Genomic DNA, 16,020 nt, shown 5'->3' on the forward strand with positions numbered 1-16,020 from the left:
GATACTGCAGCTTCACAGCAGTAAATTTTAAAACTAAACAACAATGAAACAGGAGGAAAAGGATTCTTTACAATTTAAGAAAATACAGGGAAGTAGTGGTCTAGGTAACACACAAAAAATGGCGTGTTCTATTTCCACGCCATTTATATAACACAATATAAATGGCGTGGAAATAGAACACGCCATTTATATTTGACCTTGGCATATATCATACAGTTTCTTCTGCCCAGAGGGAAGGCCTATCCTGGTTATGTTTTGTCCCCCAGGCATTAAAATGCATTTTCAATTCATGAATATATCAAACTTGAACATTTCAGAAAGGTGATCAAATATACATTGAGGACCATCATGAAAAGCCTGTCTACATGGATTTGTGTTATTCTGAATTAATTTGCACTTTAGGTCACTGAGGTTTTCAAGGAGATTTATGAACAGCCCATATATTATCTTTGCACACAAATCAGCCTGTGATTCTGCTCATATACAAGTTCATGAGCTCCTAATGAGTATTTCTGAGGATTTTAGATTTAGTGTAGTATTACAACAATACCTGCCTCATAGGTTTAATCTTAGGATTAAATGATTAATACAGATAAAGCAACATGAATATTACTCAGTAAAAAGTAGTAGGAAGAGCTACAGAATGAATAAGAAAGATGATATATAATGCTCATGAAATGTGAAACTCATATGTTAAGCTTCGGTAACAACATAAGCTGTAGTTATTTATTAATCTATTCAGTAATGAGTTACTAAAAACCACCTATGTCCCAAATAGTGTTCTAGGTGCTGGGATGAGCAGTGATTAACACATCTGCATTATGGAGCTTACTTTCTAGATGACATGCTAAGTGTAATTTCTTATTATGTTTAAAACATGCTTTTGTTAATTTGCTATTTTATTTTTGGCCATTCAAGGAAAGGCTTCACACAGAGATGAAGAATTTTATTTTTATGTGAATAGGAATTATCATCTTGTACTTTTCCACCTGTGTCATCTCTCCTATGAGGCTGTAAACTTTAAGCTCCATACAATACTCTTCTTGTTACTTGTGATTCTATAGAGGATACCATTAGTAAAGAAGATTGAAGGCAACATCAATAAACTTTAAGGGAAAGACTGGTAATTGGCGAATTTTTCATCTGTGCCCATGCCTCTACAGTGCCTTCTTGCAAACAGCATGTAAAAAGTATATTTGCTGAATGGTCAACCAAGTCAAGTGACAAATCGTGGAACTCTATTTCATTATTTTATGGTCTCTTTTCCTACTCGTATAACAATAACCAATAGTACAGGGTGATGAAGATGAGCGCCAAATTAGTGATCTATTAAATGCACTATAAAAGTCCCACACAGAGGGGATTCATTTTGGGTTAGACTAATTAAAGAAGAAAGAAAACGACTTATTTGAAGAATAAATAAGATTCAGGTAGAGGAGGAGGAGGGGATTATTGGTAGACAGGTGGACGTTTTCTAATGGAAGAATAAAAATGCTCAAGAGCCTTGGAAATTTTCATTTTATTCTGCAGGCAATGGCCAATTAGTGAAGGTGTTTGCTTGGGAGATTGACATGTAGTTTTGTGAGTTGCCACCAGCCTTGCAGAGTAGAACAAAACAGAATACAAAGTATTAGAGTACATGACCTGTAGGGAGGCTGAGTTTATGAAACGTTCATTTCAGCTGCACACACATGGGTAAATGTGTCGTAGGTGAGGGAGCAGATCTGGAAGTGGGTTTTACTGAGAAAGTTCCCACATCCCTGAGCTAGAGCCCCTAATGTGATTCTTTTCTAGTGAGCCATTGTCTCTTTTCTCTGTGCCAGAGATAGTTGTAATCCTACTAAGCAACTACAATTTTTTTTTTAATCATATCCACACCAGATTATCATATACAGGGAGCAGATTGTGTTTTGCCAAACACACACACACACACACACACCCACACACGCAGGTGCACACAAATAAGCGGACTGATTTTATTCAAGCTATTATTATAGGGAGAACACCTCAAATCCAGAGATCACACTAGTTTGGCAGGGTAGTTTTACTTTCGACTTTTATAGAGAGGAGTAGAAAACCTATAGTTGAGATGATTTACAGTTGGAATTGTTTTGCAATCAGAAGAAGTCTCAGTCAAATAGCTGTAAGGCTAATGTTTAGCTCTATCTGGCTTGTTTCCGAAGTACAAACAGTTCAAATCTCAGCTAAATCATTGGTGAGACAAAGAACAAGAAGTTGAAAGGTCTGTGTCTGTTCTCATCTGCAGCTTCAGACAAAAAAGGAAAGGTCTGTATTTGTCCAAGTCTCAAGTAAACAAGGGAGTCTTCATGGGTCTTAGGGATGTCAGGAGAGAGTGGACAGTGGGTCTTATCTATGTCATAAGAGGGAGGGTAGTTCTCCTCCTTAAGCCATTTCCTGGAAAACAAGAGTATGGAGATTTCAGAAAATAAAAAGTTGGAGGAATTTCTTGACTATAGCTGCTTTCTAGAAGCACAGAATTCAGATAAAGTTCAGTGTTTTCAGGTTTTCTCCTCTGAGGTGGCTTTAAAGAAAGAAAAGAACCAAGTGTCTGGCCCTTTTCCTGCACGTGCAGAGACTTAAGAGCATGCCTCCAGCTACATCCTTGGATGATAACTGATGTTGACTAACACTTCTGAGGCTATAATTCTGTAACAGGAAATTTCTTTTTAATTGGAGAATAAATGGCACTGGAGTAGATCATTTAAAGTGAATTTACTTGAGCCAGGGCAAAATTTAATAGAAAATTAAAAAAAAACTTTGAATGAAATTTTATATTGAAACTTGAAACTAAAAATAATGAAAATAAAATTATGTTATTCATTTAATAAAAATGCAGTTTGTAATTGCAACTATAAGTTAATTTTAGACAAAGACTGGATGAGATGTTGATTTAGGTGGGTTGGAGAGCATCACATTTCTGACACATTGGCATCCTAACTCCATACAATACTCTTCTTGTTACTTGTGATTTTCATAGCACAATTCTATAGAGGATGCTATTAGCAAAAAGTATTCAGGGCATCATCAATTTTCTGAGATGTCTTTCACTTCTTTGGCATTCACTTCACACTATTTTGGGGTACTTATGGACCCATCTCTTCTTTATTGGATAGGTAGTCTAATTCTACTAAACACCCATTTGTCAGTGGCTTTGCCTGAGGGATTTCAGCGGCCCTAACTTTACCTTCCATAAGATTTTTATCTTTTGTGATGTATGTGATGTCACCTTGTAATTGATTTGTGTGAAATGGATTGTATTACTAGACATTTAAAACAAAGACATTGACCTAGTGTGTGAATTAAGTAAATACAAATTGTATTGGTTTTGTAATAAATATTTTTCATGATGATGACCCTTATGGCACTATCTAAATTCCTAATCACGAAGACTCCCAAGAAGTCTCCAGTAATAGTCACCCTTCTGCATTTTGCATCCTTTATTTTATTGAATTTTCACTTCAACTCTGTAGGGAAGGTACTATTATTATCCCAATGCACAGATGACGGAATGGAGGCTGACATGGTTTGGCTGTGTCCCCCAAATCTCATCTTGAATTGCATTGCCCTAATCCCCACATGTTGAGGGAGGGACAAGGTGTAGGTAATTGAATCATGGGGGCAGTTACCTCCATTCTGTTCTCCTGATAGTAAGTTAGCTCTCACGAGATCTGATGGTTTTATAAGGGGCCTTCCCCCAACTTCACCCATTCTTCTTCTTCCAGCCACCAAGTGAAGCAGGACATGTTTGCTTCCCCTTCCACCACAATTCTAAGTTTCCTGAGGCTTCCCCAGCCAGGCTGAACTGTGAGTCAATTAAATCTCTTTCCTTTATAAATTACCCAGTCTTGGATATGTCCTTATTAGCAGCATAAGAGCAGACAACACAGAGGCTTTGAGAATTTGTATGATATTCCCAAAGGCAGAATTATCTAATGGCAGAGCCAGGACATGAATGCAGCAGTGACTAATCACAAATTTGTCCTCTGTACTGAAATGGCATGCCAGCCTCCTTCTCCATATCAAGTTCACCCATTTTTTTCCTACTTTAATTTTTCTTTTGGCCTGGATATCCTTATCTACTTACTAGAAAGTAAGTTATATCTTGTTATATTGTTTTTAGTCAATTTAAGCCCTTCAAAGAAAGAAAGAGAATTATATATGCTTTTTTTTTTAAGCCAAGTATCTTTTTCAAGGTTATCTCAAGCAAAAGTGTGCTGGTTAGGCACACTTCGGGTTCTGGAGTCCTATAAGCTGGAGATCAACTTCTGGCTCTCTGTCTTATTAGCTGAGTGATCCATGGTAAAGTTGAAAACTCCATTATTCTTACTTGTGAAATAGTGAAGTTATTATTAGTCATCTCATGGGATTGTTTTAAGATTAAACACAATAATGCATCTGAAATGCTTCGTGTTCTGCCTTTTTCATGGAAGGCCCCTGATACGGTTTGGATCTGTGCCCCCTCCCGGATCTCATGTTGAAATGAAATCCCCAGTGTTGAAGGTGGGGCCTTGTGAGAGGTGATTGTGTCGTGGGGGCAGCGTCTCATGATTTAACACCATGTTTCTTGGTGCTATCGTCATGACAGTGACTTCTCATGAGATCTGGTTGTTTAAAAGTGTATAGCACCTCCCCTCCCCCTTCTCTCTTCCTCTTGCTTTGGCCACGTGATGACTCACTACCCCTTTGCCTTCCACCATGTTTGGAGGTTTTCTGAGGCTTCCACAGAAGCAGAAGCCACTATGCTTCCTATACAGCCTGCAGAACTATAAGCAAATTAAAACTATTTTCTTTATACATTACCCAGTATCAGGTATTTCTTTAGAGCAGTGCAAGAATGAACTAATATAGCTCCTAATACACATTTCCATTAGCTTTATGCTTACAGGCAAATAAGATAGACAGCAAACAGTGTACTAAACTGGAAAAGTCATCCCTGCTTCATTCTAATTTCCGCTACTGGTAAATAATTACATTTTTTGTCAATTTTTAAGTCACCAAAATGAAACAACCATTTTTTTTTCCAGGTTGAGTGGATTCTTAAAATTTAGGTTGAAGAGGTCAGCGCAGTGGCTTATGTCTGTAATCCCACCACTTTGGGAGGCTGGGACGGGTGGATCACGAGGTCAGGAGTTCAAGACAAGCCTGGCCAACATGGCGGAACCTCGTCTCTACTAAAAATACAAAAATTAGCCAGGCATGGGGCAGGTGCCTGTAATCCCCGCTACTTGGGAGGCTGAGGCAGAGAATTGCTTGAACCTGAGAGACAGAGGTTTCAGTGAGCCTAGATCGCACCACTGCACTCCAGCCTGGGCGACAGAGCAAGGCTCTGTCTCAAAAAACAAATAAACAAAAATTTAGGTTGAAGATGAAAAGAACCAAGGTAGAAGTAACCTGGATCCAAGATGTTATGAAGTGCCAGGTCAACCTTGAACTCACTACCTCCAGGCTGCCTGTCCTGGTGAGAGAAATACATCATTATGTAGTTATAGTAACTGCTATTTTGGTTATACTCTTTCTTATAGCCAAACCCATTTTAAACTAACACAGTGGAAATAATTGTGAGCAGGAAAAAGGTTTTATGGGTTCCAATTATGTTTCCCAATTTGCGAGTCAGCATGAACTGGAATGTCCATTTACTGCGGCTTTTTGTTTCCTAGTTATGACAGTGCTGTAAGTCTGTAGGACAGAGAATAGACTTTTAATTCATAGACAGCGCTTATTTTATAGTCAAGAATGATGGGGTTGGGGATAAGCTAAGAAACACAAATAAAATTTACTTTTTATGATTTTATCTTATTCTTTATGAATATATGTAATTTCCTTATCATATATTTACACACACATACATACAAATAAATATAAATTGTTGGTCCCCAAATATATCATTTCCCCCATTGTCATCAATTTTATCTGAAATGTGGTGAGTTCAGAACTACTCAGCAGAATCATTTAAATTTTAGATTTCTCTTATTAACAATTGTTATTACTGGCAATGAATAAAAATGTGATATTGGGTTTTTAAAATACTTCTGCATATATATTTTAAAATGTTTGGGCTTTATCAAGAGCTCATTACAAAATTCTAATCTTTTTTCTTCGTTTGTTTAATTACGCACACACAAGCCACAGGACAAAAAACGAAGTTATCCTCACACACAGGATAGAAACCACACCAAATTTGAACACACAGCAAGATGATAGGGAGGGAAAAGTACACAGTAGCCATAAAGAGCTTTCTTTTTTTTTCTTCTTTTACCTTCATTACTGTCATCCGGAGTAGTGTAGATGGAAGCCAGTGTAAATAAGGAAAAGATAACAAAAGCCAATAAAATGAATGCCATTTCCAGGTTGGTAAAGGGAAACTCCATGAGCCACTGCCAAAAATTTCTTCTCCTACAATAGAAATAAAACACTGGCTCAGCATACTCTAATCCAGAGAAAGCTTGCTCAGCAATAATTTGTTTTAGAATTAAACACGTGTGAGATTTACTAAAGCTTGTTAAAATACTTCTGTGTACCTGGAACAATGTATTTGGCACAGGCCAAAGTGAAACGTGTTCTCATTGTTTTGAAATTTAGCACATAATTTCACTGTGTAGATTGGAAGAGAACCTAGAAGTCTGAATGGCAGAGTCAATTTACGTTTACGCAGCTTTGTGAGTTTTTTGATACAACTCTGGGAAAAAAAGGTAGGGTAAGACGACATACAATGAGCATTTAACAGGGACCAGGCATTTGAAAGAGTTTGAGCTACTACCTCCTTTAATCCTCATAATAACTCTGTAAGTGAGGTACCAGCATTGTCTCCGTTCCATAAATGAAGACACTGAAGCGTTAAGATGTAACTTATCTTAAGTTATAAATCTAATATATGGCAGAAGTAAAATATCAACTCTGGGAATCTGGATATGGAATCCTCACTCTTAATCAAGATACTATACTAACACTTTACTAACCAACTAACGAACAAACCAGCCAGCCAACCAACCCCAAATCCACTGTAATGATTAGAATCATGTTTTGCAAAAGTATGATGTGGGTTGATTGGAGAGGTGTGTTTACGTCGGAGAGGTAGTAGGAGAAGACACAGTGAGTGTGGCAAAAAATGGTAGAAAGAATTTAATGTCAAGATGAGAGCTTGGACTTTTTTCAAATGATATTAGAAGATGAATATAAGGTCTTTAGTAATATGAAGACATAGCAGTATTTTGAGAATATTGATTGCATCTCCATGTACAGGAGAGAATGAAGGAAGAGAATGGTAATTGGGAAAAACTAAGAGTGAGAGTTTTAGCTCTGTGTTAGGATTTTAGCAGAAAGGATGAAGAGGGAGGGATAAAGCTCAGAGCTGATTTGTTGGAAGAGCAGATGGATCTTGGCAGCTTGTTGGCTGTATAGGATGCAGAGGGTGCCCCAACATTAATTAAAGTGAAGGGAGGAAAAGGGGAGACAAAGATCACTGGGAAAAAGAGGGCCGCAGAATCACGTGTGAAATCACTGGCAGGAATACTAATTCCTCAAACTTCCTTGTGGTTAGTAGAAATGCAGATGCACTGGGGTTTCACCATGTTGCCCACGCTGGTCTCCAACACCTAGGTTCAAGCGATCCTCTCACCTCAGCCTCCAGAAGTACTGGGATTACAGGCATGAGTCACCGTGACCGGTTCCTTACTATATTTTTTAATGTAGCCAGGAACATTCCTTGTAATTAAGTCTTCGTTGGTATATATTTTATTTCCATAGAATAAAGTCTTAAAATTAAAAAAAAAAAATGCAGATGCACTCTCACATATTCAGCCATTCGTCATATTTGGAAAATGAATTGATCTTGCTTATGCTTCTTCAGAAAATATAAAGAATATTAACTTTCCTAAAGCAGCACAGAGAATAAGGTTATTTTTACTGCCAGTTTCCTGTGAGGACTTGTTTCCTAAAGAAAAAAATAAAAATAAAAACAGAAAAGAAAAAATAAATTGTGCCATCTAGTGGTTTCTAAGTGCTACGGGTTGGAGAAAGAAAGAAAGATGAATTGCCCAAACTCTCTAAAGATGTTTCATTATACATATGTGGTACCCTGTGCTTATTCATACAAAACTGTTTCTCATATTCTCCAGTTTTGTCCTATGCCTAGAGTATCAACGGACTTTAGGGTAGCTATTTCTGAGAGAAGGCAGCTGTTAATGTTTTCTGGACACATAGCTCATATGTGGTGAGTCTTTCTTCCCTCCCTCCCTCCCTGCATCCCTCCCTCCTTCCTTCCTTCCTTCCTTCCTTCCTTCCTTCCTTCCTTCCTTCCTTCTTTATTTTATTTTAGTTTTTTTGAGACAAAGTCTTGCTCTGCTGCCCAGGCTGGAGAAGAATGGCATGATCACAATTGACTGCAGCCTCGGCCTTTTGGGCTCAAGCAATCCCCCCGTTTCATTCTCCAGAGTAGCTGGGGCTACAGGCATGTGCCACCATGACCAGCTAATTTTTTGATTTTTTTTTTTTTTTTTTGGTAGAACAAGGTCTCATTATGTTGCCCAAGTTGGTCTCAAACTCCCGGGCTCAAGTGATCCACCCACCTCGCCTCCCAAAGTGCTGGGATTACAGGCATAGCCACTGCATCTGGCCTCCTGATGAGTTATTTCTAGCTCACCATCTTAGATGCTGTCATTCTAAGCATAATAAATGCAAATTAATGGTCTTTGGATTTTCAGTAGAAATTGAAAGTTGGGGAAAAAGACATAGTGAGATAATTAGATATTGTCAGACATCTATGACTATGGAACTTGGAACCCGACTACCTCCTCGTCGAGTGCTGAGGGCAAGGAGCCCTTGACCAGGTGCTCTCCACTGCTATGCCCTTAATTCCGGAAGAGGTGATTCCTACATAAATAAAACAGCCAAAAGTTTTTTTTTTTTTTTTTTTTTTTTTTTTTTTTTTTGAGACGGAGTTTTTGCTGTTGCTGCCCAGGCTGGAGTGCAATGGCGCGATCTCGGCTCACCGCAACCTCCGCCTCCTGGGTTCAAGCGATTCTCCGGCCTCAGCCTCCCGAGTAGCTGGGACTACAGGCATGCACCATCATGCCCAGCTAATTTTTGTATTTTTAGTAGAGACGAGGTTTCACCTTGCTGACCAGGATGGTCTCGATCTCTTGACCTCGTGATCCACCCGCCTCGGCCTCCTAAAGTGCTGGGATTACAGGCTTGAGCCACCGCGCCCGGCTCAAAAGTTGTTTTCTAAATGCAAAGATGATGCTCCTGGTGCCTACCCTGCTCCCCATTCTTGTGTGTCCTTGCGAGTGCTCTGAAGAACAACTGGTTGTATAACCTGCATTCCTTTCTGGGTTGTGTGTCTGTAGTCTGTTCTCTGGAACACTCTCTCCAGCTCAGCTAACTTGGTGCAAAAATGCATTACTTGTTCCCCACAGCTTCTCTAAGGGTTAGGACCAACTGCAATTATTATTTAGTAGCAGAGTGTAGATAAATTATATTCATCTTTGCTTGATAAAAAATTAATCTTACTCCTTTTATGATACCATATACCCTATCACATTTAAGCTTATCTAAGCTTAGTGAAGTCACAGCCATTTACTAGTGGCTAAAGCATGGTTATCTTGATATGTCATTATTTCTTAGATAATTCTAGGAAACAGATTAAATTCGGACATTATCTTCTCCATTTAAGGAGGGAAATGGGTCATTAGACTATCCCAACCCCACCATTCTGTATTCCTACTATCCTTCAACATTGAGAAGAAAATGATATTTATAAATGTAAATCAGATCACACTCCTCTTCCACTTAACTTGCAAATGACTTCCCTTGGAATAAAATTCACATTCCCATTTCTTCCCTACTAGGCCCCCATCACCTGCCCCACGTTCTCTCTAATGGTAGCACGTGTCACACTTTGCACGCACCCGCACTGACCTTGCTTGTGGTCCTGCCTCTGCTAAGCTCATCCTCTCTTCCTCTTGCCTGAGTATCTTCTCCACATTCTCATTTGTCTACTTTCTCTGTGTTTTCTTTTCAGTTCAAGCGCCACCTCACCACATGAGACCTTTCTTTGACTTCTAATCTAAACCAGGTTCTCAGCACTGTTTTATTTTCATCACAGTTATTATTCTCCATTGCATTTTGTTGCTGTTGTTTCTTGGTCTGTCCTTCCCCATGAAATGAAGTTCTATGAATGCAGGCCGCTTTGTTTACCTCTGTGCCTGCAGGCTTAGAAAAATGACTGGCATATAGTACATTTTCCCGTAAGTATTCATTGAGTGACCATAAACAAATAAACAAGTGGATGAAAGCAGCACAGAAGCAGGCAAGTTGATGCAAAAATGTGAATTTCATAGTTGTGAATGGAAACTCTGGATTGATGACATGCTTGGAAATCTCAGTGGCATCACGTACTCCATTACTTGAGAAAATCCCACCCAGAGGATAAGAAGTATATTTTGAAAATGGCCTTAAGGTTGCCATAAAATTTGTGGTTGGGACTCATGTTTTTTCTTGCTGCTGTTATTGCCCTCACGGGGCCTGGGGCGGGGGATGTGCTTCCTTTCCTTTGTTGCTTTATTTTTCTGTGTAATGGTTGCTGACAGTGCTCACTGCCCTCTGTGTGCCATCCATTCATTCTCCTGCGGCCCCCGTGAGCGCTGTGATGACTGCTTGGGGACAGCATGGAACAAGCTTTCCTTATTGAGTCTCCTTCCTAATGCAGACGCTGTGTGCATGCACCAATGGCCAAAGGGACTAGATAAAATGACTGCTTTCATCTCAAGAAAAATCTGCCAGGGTGAAAAATAAAGGGTTTATTTACAGGAAGTAAATATACTTTTCTGAGCCATGGGAATTTAGTGTTTTGAATTCTTACAGCCTGCTACATCAGAAAACTACAGGCTGAAAAAAATTCTGTGAGATACCACAGTGCCCACTCCCTGCTCGCCTTCAAAGACTTGGTGGAAAAAGTCTGAAGGCTGCTAATGAACGCGCCTGCTGTTTCTGTTGCTTGCTGGATTTATCTGCCATTTTTTTTTTTTTTTTTTTTTTCTGAGACAAAGTATCCTTTCCTCCTTAGGAAATTCTGAAGAAGACTCATCTGCTGCATTGAATGCTTATCTAATTTAAATAATCTGAAACCAGTGGCACTTTTTTTTCTGTTTTGCCTGTAGGAGGGTGGATGGCTATACAAGTATTTCTCTGTCATGGAGGAAATATTGTCTACAAAACAAAGCCTTGAACTATGCCTTCCATCTGTGATGTGCTCATTAGTATCTGCATATGGTTTCTGAACTACGTTTTGAACACTTATATAGGCAGAAAACTTTTTCTTATTTACTCCCTGATGCCAAGTACTTGCAAATCGCCCTTTGACAAATGATGTGTCCCATCTCCTGTCACTCTTGTCCCTACTTGACATTCATGTCTCTTTGATTGATTTTCTCAATCTTTCTTTTGGAGGATCCCCTATCATATTGCCTTCCTCTGTTTCTTAGGGCAAACCCCCATGTTTCAAGTCTTCTTCTATTCAAACTGACAAAAAAAGCCATCTTGTCCCTGAGAACTTTCCTCCAAATAAATTTTCAGGTCTGGAAAGAAAGTCAAATATCACCTTGTCCAGACACCATATAATTATTGAATTTTCCCTAAACTGTTTTGGTCAAATAGATGTCCAGCCTGAATTCCTCTAGTGAAGAGGAACTCACTGTCATTGGTGATAATCCGTTTAATCTCTGGATAATCCTGCTCTTTAGAAAACTCTATTTGAGCTAAAATCCGGTTCCTTATAACCATTACCATGTGGTTGCTAAATGCAGAACTAAAAAGTTCTTTTATGAGAGGAGTCCTCAAATATTTGAAGACCAGGAATTTGTCATGTTGCCTGGTTGTCTGGGCTTTCTTTCCTTTGCCTAAACAAATATTTTTTATATGGCATAATTTTGTGTCCTTTGTCCCTTTTGATTTCTCTCCTTTATTTCTAAATCTCTGTAAAGTAGAGTAACCAAGCCGAAGGCAATATTTTGAATTAGGTTGACTAGATTCCAATAAGGCAACATCACAGTTTTTTTGTTTGTTTGTTTGTTTGTCTGTTTTTGACATGGAGTCTTGCTCTGTCTCTGGGTTGGAGTCCAGTGGTACAATCTCGGCTCACTGCAAACTTCGCCTCCCGGGTTCAAGAGATGCGCCTGCCTCAGCCTCCCGAGTAGCTGGGACTACAGGCGTGTGCCAGCACACCGAGCTAATTTTTTATTTTTAGTAGAGATGGGGTTTTACCATGTTTGTCAGGCTGGTCTCAAACTCCTGACCTCAGGTGATCCTCCTGCCTCAGCCTACCAAAGTGTTGGATTACAGGCATCAGCCACAGTGCCCAGCCACACCCACCACATTTTAACTCAGTGGTCTGCCAATGGTCTGGTTGCCAGTCAGTCTTCATTAAAATATATGTATATTTACATATATATATTTATATATATAAAATTTCTCTAGTGACAAGGAATTCACTATTATTGGGGTCATGAATGTCCCACACTGATAGTGAGTTCCTTGTTACTACAGGAATTCAGGCTGGGCATCTACTTGACCAAAACAGTTTGGGGAAAATTCAATAATTGTTAGTTTTCAATTTATTTAATATCACTTTCTGAGTTTCTAGAGAATGATTTTAAAATTATAGTTATTAATCTTTGTAATTATAAATAATATACGTTGAAGAATTTTGGAAATTAAAGAAATATATATATATAGCACTTTCTGTCTACTAAATCTCTTATTTGTCTTATCATCTCACAGAATGTTTGAAGATTCTTTTGGCTTTATGTCGCCCACGAAGTGTATTTTCCCTCCATTTTATTGAGGTATAATTGGCAAATAAAAATTGTATACAGTTAGGGTGCATAACTTGATGTTTTCATATAAACACACACCCACAAGGTTAACAAGCAGGTGTTCTATGCCTTCTTTTAAATCTTTGGTAGAAACATTGCCTGAAACAAGGCTATCTCTTTCATAAGAACAAGCTAAATATACTGTGATTGTTGAATTTGCTTAACCTATAGGCTTAGGAGACTGGTTTTTAGAGTTCTAGGGAAGATCACAATGAAATAAAGAACTTTGAACAGTGCCTGGCATTTGGTGAATGCTCAAACATACAGTCATTGAGATTCATCCCCCTTTCTGTGTTTACTAGAAATTCTTATATTTATTCGCTGTTGCAGATCTATTCTTTAAAAAGTTTTTTTCTTTAGTTTTAGCCTGAATTTCTATTTGGTTCCTTTGTAAAAATTCTGAGATTTAAAATGTCTTTTAAAAATTATTGTTCTCATCCTTCCTGATGTACACTTTAGTTTTCAGTTTATTATTTATTTATTAATTATTTATTTATTTTGAGATGGAGTCTCACTTTGTTGCCCAGGCTGGAGTACAATGGCACCATCTCAGCTCACTGCAATCTCCGCCTGCCAGTTTCAAGTGATTCTCCTGCCTCAGCCCCCAGAGTAGCTGGGATTACAGGTGCGCCACCACGCCTGGCTAACTTTTGGAATCTTTAGTTAGAGATGGGGTTTCACCATGTTGGCCTGGTTGGTCTTAAACTCCTGACCTTGTGATCCACCCATTTTGGCCTCCCAAAGCATTGCAAGGATTACAGGTGTGAGCCACTGTGCCTGGTGAAGTTTTCAGTTTATTTAATAACACTATCTGAGTTTCAAAAGGACGATTCAAATAGTCTAGTTATTATTTTTTGTGATTACAAATAATATAACATATGTTGAAGAATTTTGGAAACTGAAGAGAATATGAAAAAGGAAATAAAATCATGCAAGGGTTTGTGTTTTTATTTTGATATTCTCATTGAGTGAATTGAATCGTGTAGGCAGTGGGCATTTAAAAGGTTTAAAGAAGCATTGCCAAATTTGCAAGTCTCTAAGATATCGATTTATTAAAGTTCTTTTCCCCTTCATAAAGGCATATACACTGTATTTAACTCAAGTTCATGTTGTGAATGATAACTTTCATTTATTTCGTTATGTCTTTTGTCTTTAGCTAGATATTCATCCCCTAAGCAAAACAATTAGAATTCTTTTGTGCTTGGAAAATATTAGATCTCCAAAGTCATTTTAAGTTGGAGTAATTAGAGCTTTGTTTTTGCCCAAGTACAGCATGAATTCAGGTATCTTCAGGTTTTCTGCTTTGCATTCTTCACAGTGTTTCATGCTTCTAGGCAGAGTGGAATCACATAAACTCACCCACAACTGAATAGCTCTGATGCTCTCAGTCTGATAGCTGAAGCGTGCACTAAATATAAGCAAATGTTCTATGCATTGTTTTGTAGCAGCATTGTGGGCTCCGATTAGGTGTTAAATACTTTTTTTTTTTTTTTTTGAGACAGAGTCTTACTCTTTTGCCCCGGCTGGAGTGCATTGGTACGATCTTGGTTCACCACAACCTCTCCTTCCTGGGTTCAAGCAATTCTCCTGCCTCAGCCTCCCAAGTAGCTGGGATCACAGGCATGTGCCATGGTACCCTGCTAATTTTTATTTTGATTTTTTTTGTATTTTTAGTACAGACAAGGTTTTGCCATGTTGGCCAGGCTGGTCTTGAACTCCTGACCTCAAGTAATCTGCCTGCTTCAGCCTTCCAAAGTGCTGGGATTACAGGTGTGAGCCACCACGCCTGGCCAGATGTTGAATGCTTTCAATCATTTGATTGAATTAAACATTTATTCAATTATCTTGGTTGAATTAGACATTAGTTAAAATAGAAGAAGGCTTTACTTAGGACATTGTACCTTATTCCCGATTCCTTGACTTTCCACTGATGTTAGGTGTATCTCCAGTCTTTGAAATCCCTAAAATTTTGCAGGGATTATTCTGTTTTTGCCCATACTTGTTATCCATTTAAAGGAAGATGTAGTTGTAGTCCCCTTTCAGTCGTAAGCTTCACATCCCAAAGTTCCTATTTAAAGTTGCAAGGAGTTTCCCATTTCACAACCACTAGACCCTGCAGAGTGAGCTCCGTGTGAGCCTTGGGGGTGGTGGCATGTGGAGGGGTGGCATGTGGTGGCTGTCTCACATTTCTCCTCCCTCCCGCTGACACTGGCTGAATTAGCAGGAGCTCTGGGAGTGGGAGCCAACACAAAGCATAAGAGACCTTATTAAAGTGAGCCTTATGAACAGGGTGGAGATTACCTGTCGCAAGCCAGGTATAACTGTAACAATTAGCTACTGGACTGCTGGGCAGTAGAACTGACCCAACTCTTTGCAACTACAGATTCTATTGTAGGCATGAAGAATTGCTGGTGGCTTCTTTTATAATGTGAATCAATGCTGTAATTTCTATCTTGCTAGGTTTCAAAGAGCAGAAACTGTAACTACCCTGCCAAAGTTCAAAGGTAATTTATGAATTTTTTTACGATAATATGATGGCCCAGTAATAGAGTTAAGATAATTATGCAAAGAATAGAGATCAATTCAAGAAAATTGTTCTATTTGTTTCCCAGAACTCTTAAATGAAATTGTTGATTTACTTCTTCATAGTAGAAAGAATATTTCTTTGTTAAAGGTAAGCTGTGGCATAAAGATAAATTGTTACTAAATCCTGTGATTTTCTTTTAAATGAAAAATTGATACTCAAATACTACTGTATTTGAAAATACGGTTGGTTTCAAAATAGGAAGAATAACCAAGGTATTTAATCCTTTGGCCTAGAATGGCAATAAAAAATTTATCATAGATGGGCAATTGGTTTCGAGAAAGTATGTAACATTCCTAAACTTCAAGAAACGTAAGAGATTTCACTGGACAAAGGTCTCATGCATCCTTAGATTTGTGCATACTATTTCTCAAACTTAATGTGTTTAAAACATAATTCCTTCTTTATCTCATCCCTTTATTTCCATTTTCATTTGAAAGCAGCTTCATCTTCCTAGTTGCTCAGGATAAACTCCTTGAAGTCATCCGTGACTCCTTTTTTTCACAGTGCCTATCCTCTTCTGTCAAGAAATCCTATTGGCTTTAT

General features: G+C 38.5%; 1 long non-coding RNA gene across 1 annotated transcript in view; it reads right to left on the reverse strand.

Moving 5' to 3' along the window:
• LOC108294924 overlaps nucleotides 1–16,020 on the reverse strand; it is a 51,874-nt gene that overhangs the window by 23,508 nt on the left and 12,346 nt on the right. Inside the window, exon 2 of the long non-coding RNA XR_005198056.1 lies at nucleotides 6,278–6,414. This is a non-coding gene — a long non-coding RNA (uncharacterized LOC108294924). The remainder of the gene's footprint in view (nucleotides 1–6,277; nucleotides 6,415–16,020) is intronic.

Source organism: Cebus imitator, unplaced genomic scaffold (genome assembly GCF_001604975.1).
Source record: "Cebus imitator isolate Cc_AM_T3 unplaced genomic scaffold, Cebus_imitator-1.0 Scaffold610, whole genome shotgun sequence".
In the NCBI taxonomy this organism is placed as follows: Eukaryota; Metazoa; Chordata; class Mammalia; order Primates; family Cebidae; genus Cebus; species Cebus imitator.